Source organism: Sorex fumeus, unplaced genomic scaffold (assembly GCF_029834395.1).
Source record: "Sorex fumeus unplaced genomic scaffold, SorFum_2.1 ptg000037l, whole genome shotgun sequence".
NCBI classification, from domain to species: domain Eukaryota; kingdom Metazoa; phylum Chordata; class Mammalia; order Eulipotyphla; family Soricidae; genus Sorex; species Sorex fumeus.
This window is the reverse complement of record NW_026606094.1, coordinates 52,658,500-52,664,176: the sequence shown is the minus strand read 5'-3', so window position 1 is coordinate 52,664,176 and position 5,677 is coordinate 52,658,500. Positions and strand designations below refer to the sequence as shown.

General features: G+C 39.6%; 1 pseudogene; it reads left to right on the top strand.

Annotated features, from left to right (window-relative positions):
* Positions 1–4,304: 4,304 nt before the first annotated feature.
* On the top strand, positions 4,305–4,730 carry LOC130027713 (60S acidic ribosomal protein P1-like; annotated as a pseudogene).
* The last annotated feature ends 947 nt before the right edge of the window (positions 4,731–5,677 follow it).

Here is a 5,677-nt window from a genome sequence, read left to right as displayed (position 1 = left end):
GGATCTTCTCGAATGCTTTCTCTGCATCTATTGATATGATCATATGCTTTTTATCTTTTCTTTTGTTGATATGGTGGATTATGTTGATTGATTTCCGAATGTTAAACCATCCTTGCATCCCTGGGATGAATCCTACTTGGTCATGGTGTATGATCTTTTTGATGAGTAGTTGGATTCTATTTGCTAGTAGTTTGTTGAGGATCTTTGCATCTGTGTTCATCAGGGATATCGGCCTGTAATTCTCTTTCTTTGTGGTATCTCTGTCTGCTTTTGGTATCAGTGTGATATTTGCTTCGTAGAAACTGTTCGGAAGTGTTTTTGATATTTCAATTTCGTGGAAAAGCTTAAAGAGCATTGGGAGTAAGTCCTCTTTAAAGATTTGGAAGAATTCACTAGTGAATCCATCCGGGCCAGGACTTTTGTGCTTGGGGAGACCTTTTATTACCATTTCAATTTCCTTGATGGTGATAGGTCTGTTCAGGTATTCCAGGTCTTCTTGGTTCAGCCTTGGGAGTCTGTAGGAGTCTAGGAATTTATCCATTTCCTCGAGGTTTTGATGTTCCGTGGCATAAAGCTTCTCAAAGTACTCCCTGAGGATCCTCTAAATTTCTGTGGTTTCTGTTGTAATGACCCCCTTTTCATTTCTGATTCGGTTTATTAGGGTTTTCTCTCTCCCTTTCTTTGTGAGTTTTGCTAGAGGCTTTTCGATCTTGTTAATTTTCTCAAAGAACCAGCTTTTGGTTTCATTGATCTTTCGGATTGTTTTTTGGGTTTCCATCTCGTTAATCTCTGCTCTGAGTTTTATTATTTCCTTTCTCCTGTTCGGGTTGTGCTCCGTTTTTTGGTCCTTCTCCAAGCTCTTAAGCTGTGAGGTTAGGTTACTTATGTGTGCTCGCTGCTCCTTCCTGAGGAATGCTTGTAGAGCTATAAACTTTCCTCTTAACACAGCCTTTGCTGTGTCCCATAAGTTTTGGTAACTCGTGTTCTCATTTTCATTCGTTTCTAGGAATCTTTTGATTTCCTCTTTGATTTCCTGTCTAATCCACTCGTTGTTCAATAGTGCACTGTTTAATTTCCAGGTGTTTGATTTAGTTTTCTGTTTTTGTGTGTGATTTACTTCTAATTTCAGCGCATCATGGTCTGAGAAGATTGTTGATGCAATCTCTATCTTCTTAATTTTATGGAGGCATGTTTTGTGGCTCTGCATGTGGTCTATCTTGGAGAATGTTCCATGTACGCTCGAGAAGAATGTGTATTCAGCTTTTTGTGGATGAAGTGTCCTATATATATCTACTAAGTCCCTTTCTTCCATTGTTTCCCTCAAATGAAGTATGTCCTTGCTAAGCTTGAGTCTGGTTGATCTATCAAGAAGTGACAAGGCAGTGTTGAAGTCTCCCACTAGTATTGTGTTGCTATTGATGTCTTTTTCCAAATCTATGAGTAGTTGTTTTAAGTACTTTGCTGGTCTCTCATTATGTGCATATACATTTATTATTGTAAGTTCTTCCTGTTGTACAGATCCTTTGATCAATAAGAAATGGCCTTCACTGTCTCTTATGACCTTCCTCACTCTGAAATCGATGGGGTCTGATATAAGGATGGCTACCCCAGCTTTTTTATGGGAGCTGTTTGCCTGTAGGATTGTTTTCCAACCTTTGACTCTGAGTCTGTGTTTGCTTTGACTATTGAGATGCGTTTCTTGCAGGCAGCAGAATGTTGGGTTCAATTTTCTAATCCATCCTGCCACTCTATGGAATATGACCTTTCTTAATGGACAGTTGGATGACTACCAGTAGCTTAAAGTTGTATTGAGGCAAGTTTAGCATGTGATTTATGATATTTGATATTTCCTCTACCTTAGTATAATCATTAAAGTTTATAGCAATGAATAATAAGTTCACATATTTTGCAAAATATGAATAAAGATATTGGAACTAATATTTGGTTTTTTACTTTTTAAGTTACACTTTGTGTGTGGCCAACTCAACTGACCTGGGTTCAATTCTTCCGCCCCTCTTGGAGAGCACAGCAAGCTACTGAGAGTATCTCGCCCGCATGGCTAAGCCTGGGAAGCTACCCATGATGTATTCGATATGCCAAACACAGTAACAACAAGTCTCACAATGGAGATGTTACTGGGCCTGCTCCAGCAAATCAATGAACAACGGGAGGACAGTGATAGTGATGGTGACAAGTTACACCAGCTGGTGTTCAGAGGTGTTACTGGCTTTGTACTTTGGGTTTGCTTTTGGTTCTTGGGGGACCATATTGTGCCAGGGATTGAACTGGAGCAGTTTATAGGGTTCTCTCTCCAGCCCTATTTGTTTTTCTTAAATGATGATGTTTTGTTCTCTTCTTGATATGATCAATTTAAAAAGCAGTGCCTCCTGATGAGTTGAAATAAACCTAAATTGAAAAGTTTTCATTTTTTCTGTTAATGCTAATGGGTACCACTGAAACTGGGCCAAGGAAATTAAGGGGTGAATTTAATATTAGAAACCAAACATGTCAGGAAAAGACTGGTTGCAAATATTGAGAATATTCACCCTATCTTTTCCTAATGGAAAAAGGGGGAGGGAATCTTAGTATTTATTTGCAGATTCATTGGAAGTATGCCTCAGAGGACGAGCCCCTGTGAGAATTTAATGTTTATTTTGGTGCTCACCAGTCTGTAATCCACAACTCCTAAAATATTTTCTTTCTTGTTCTCTTTTTCTGTTAAAAATTGCTTCTTGTAAGGCCAGAGAGATAGTAGCGGGGTTGTGGTGCTTACTTGCAAGTGGCCAACTTCAATTTGATCCCTGACACATCTATGGATCCCTAGCACAACTACAGGTGATCTCTGCACACACACAAACCAGGAGTATTCCCTAAGCATCACTGGATAAAGCCCTCCCAATGACAAAAATTATTTTGTGACTATGCAAGACACAAATAAAACTATTCTTGAACAATGTCTGAACATGAATCAAACCAAAAACATTGCTTAAATCATGAAAATGATCAAGTGTACTTCTATCCCAGTTAAAATAAATGACTATAACTTCTATACTAATTAAAAATCTAGCTGTATTCTACTTTTTCTGAATTCTATCTAAAAGGTTTTTCAATTCCCTGATTTCAGATGGCCTGTTCTGGACACAGCTTAAGGGATAGTTGAACACAGCTGGTAAGTAGACTCCACCTCACCAGCTTCCTGGTTATGGCAACTAAAGAGTCTTAGAGTTAATTTCTTGTGCTTTCCCTATTGTCAACAGGCATTTATTTACTGAAACCTCCTTTTTTCTCATACTTAATAAAAATTTGTCCTACATTTTTATTTGTGTGCCAGGTCTTTTATTTCCCCAAATAACAATTATTTCAGGTCTTTTATTTCCCCAAATAACAATTATTTTCCAGTCATCTGCCTTCCTAGTTCATCTCATCTTAAACTTGCTTTATCTCCCAATCTCTTTTCTCTAGAAGCCCTACTGGATTATTTAGGATTCTATACCCTGTAGTTTGTTCCTCTTTAAAGTACTTTCTTCTCACAGAGGCAGGGTGGGATGGGTGGGGTGGGGGGGTAGGAGGGATACTGGGATCCGTGGTGGTGGGAAATGGGCACTGGTGGAGGGATGGGTATTTGATTTATTGTATAATTGAAACCCAAGCACAAAAATTTGTAAGTCTACAACTGTTCCTCATGGTATCTCACTAATAAAAATTTTAAAAAAAAGTACTTTCTTCTTTCCTTAAGATAAGCATAAGTGTTGAAACTTAGTACACAGAAGAATGAATAAGATCCATTTAGAGTAGATGCATAAAAAACAAGGCAAAACTTAGAATTCAAGAGCATGGTCTTTGAAGGGAGAAAGCCTCTACCTCGACCCCTTTGCCTTAGAAAAGTGACCTCTAAAAATTAGACTTGGGGTTGGGGTTGTGCCACATCTGATGGTGCTCAGGGGTCACTCCTGATAGTCCTTGGGGGATCATAAGCAGTGCCAGGTGTTGAGCCTGGGTCAGCCACGCTCAAGGCAAGGGTTTCTCTCTATCTCTCCAGCCTTAAAGTTTTTGACATATGTAGGGACCTTTTCAAGTCTAGCGAATTATTAAGGTATATGACATATATAGGGACCCTTTCAAGTGTAGCGAATTATTCTCCAATCAAGAGAACAAAGGGAATACAATTTTTGGATAAGAAGACTCTCCATGTATAAAGTGGAGTGAATCTTTGGATTTGTAATCGATGGTGGTGGGGACATGTTCTGGATTTTAAATAAACTCTACTGGAGAGAAATGGCAAAATAAAAAAATAAATAGGCTCTTCCGCAGCTGCCGCCAAGGTGCTAGGTCCTTCCGAGAAAGCTAAGGCCGCGTTGGGGTGACCCTCACTTCATCTGGCGACTAGCACCGCTCCATGGCCTCGGTCTCGGAGCTCGCCTGCATCTACTCGGCGCTCATCCTGCACGACGATGAGGTCACCGTGATGGAGGACAAGATCAACGCGCTCATCAAGGTGGCTGGAGCCCTTCTGGCCCGGCCTGTTCACCAAGGCCTGGCCATTGTCAACATTGGAAGTCTGATCTGCAACGTCGGGGCTGGTGAGCCCGCCCCAGCAGCAGGTGCTGCTCCTGCAAGTGGCTCTGCCCCCTCCACCGCTGCTGCTCCAGCCGAGGAGAAGAAAGTGGAGGCAAAAAAAGAAAAAAACTGAGGAGTCTGACGAGGACATGGGTTTTGGTCTTTTTGACTAGACCTTTTGTAATATGTTCAATAAAAAGCTGGACTGTTAAAAAAATAGAAAGTTTTCCAATTCCAATTAAAAAAATTACCTTTGCTTTCTAACATTATCAATCTTCTATATTCTTCAATAAAGAAGAATATTCTGCTTCCTCGTATGCTTTCTAAATCACCCAACACAAGTCTGAATCCTAGTTCAAACACCCACTTGTTGAAATGTCCCACAGTTCTACATGATGTGAAGTCTTCATTGTAACAAATCAGTAAGCCCAGTTTGGTCATACTTTAGTCAACTGTGACCAAAGGTTCACTGCAAATGAATCTTCATTTCAGAAATCACTGGTTTAATTCACAAAGCACTAAGAATAGCACCTGATATGTAGTAAGTTCCTAGTAAATATTATCTATATAGTTCTTTATAATTACTGTTTGCTTTGATTTTGTTTTTGAGCCTACCTGATAGTATTCTGACTTTGCTCTGGATCACTCCAACTGGTGCTTGGGGGAAAAATGTGGTACTGGGTTTGAGAGATCAAGGTCAGTTTTCCTCCTTGGAAAGCTTGTGCTCATCCCATTTAGATATTCTCTCTAGTGCTTCATGAGTTTTGTTAAGTGGTGGTATGGGATCTCACAGAGGACCCACAGCTGGGAAGCAGTAGTGCTGAAATCTACTTTAGATGTGCTGCATTCCATTCTCATGTTTTTACTATGCTTTCCTGCTATGCTTTAATTCATCACCATCGCTCTCCAATCCCTCATGTTGTCTTTAATAGCCCCTGAGATTCTGACTCTGTCTTGATCTATGTTTAAGTAAAAATTCTTTTCCTTTAAAAGTCATTGAAAATCAACCCTTAATCCTTTTTATTTAGGAAGAGGATTGTCAGGCCAAAGATCTTTAGATTTTCTTTCTTTTACTACAACTTCAGTCTTTTGATCATGGCAAAATTTTCTTTATCCTTTG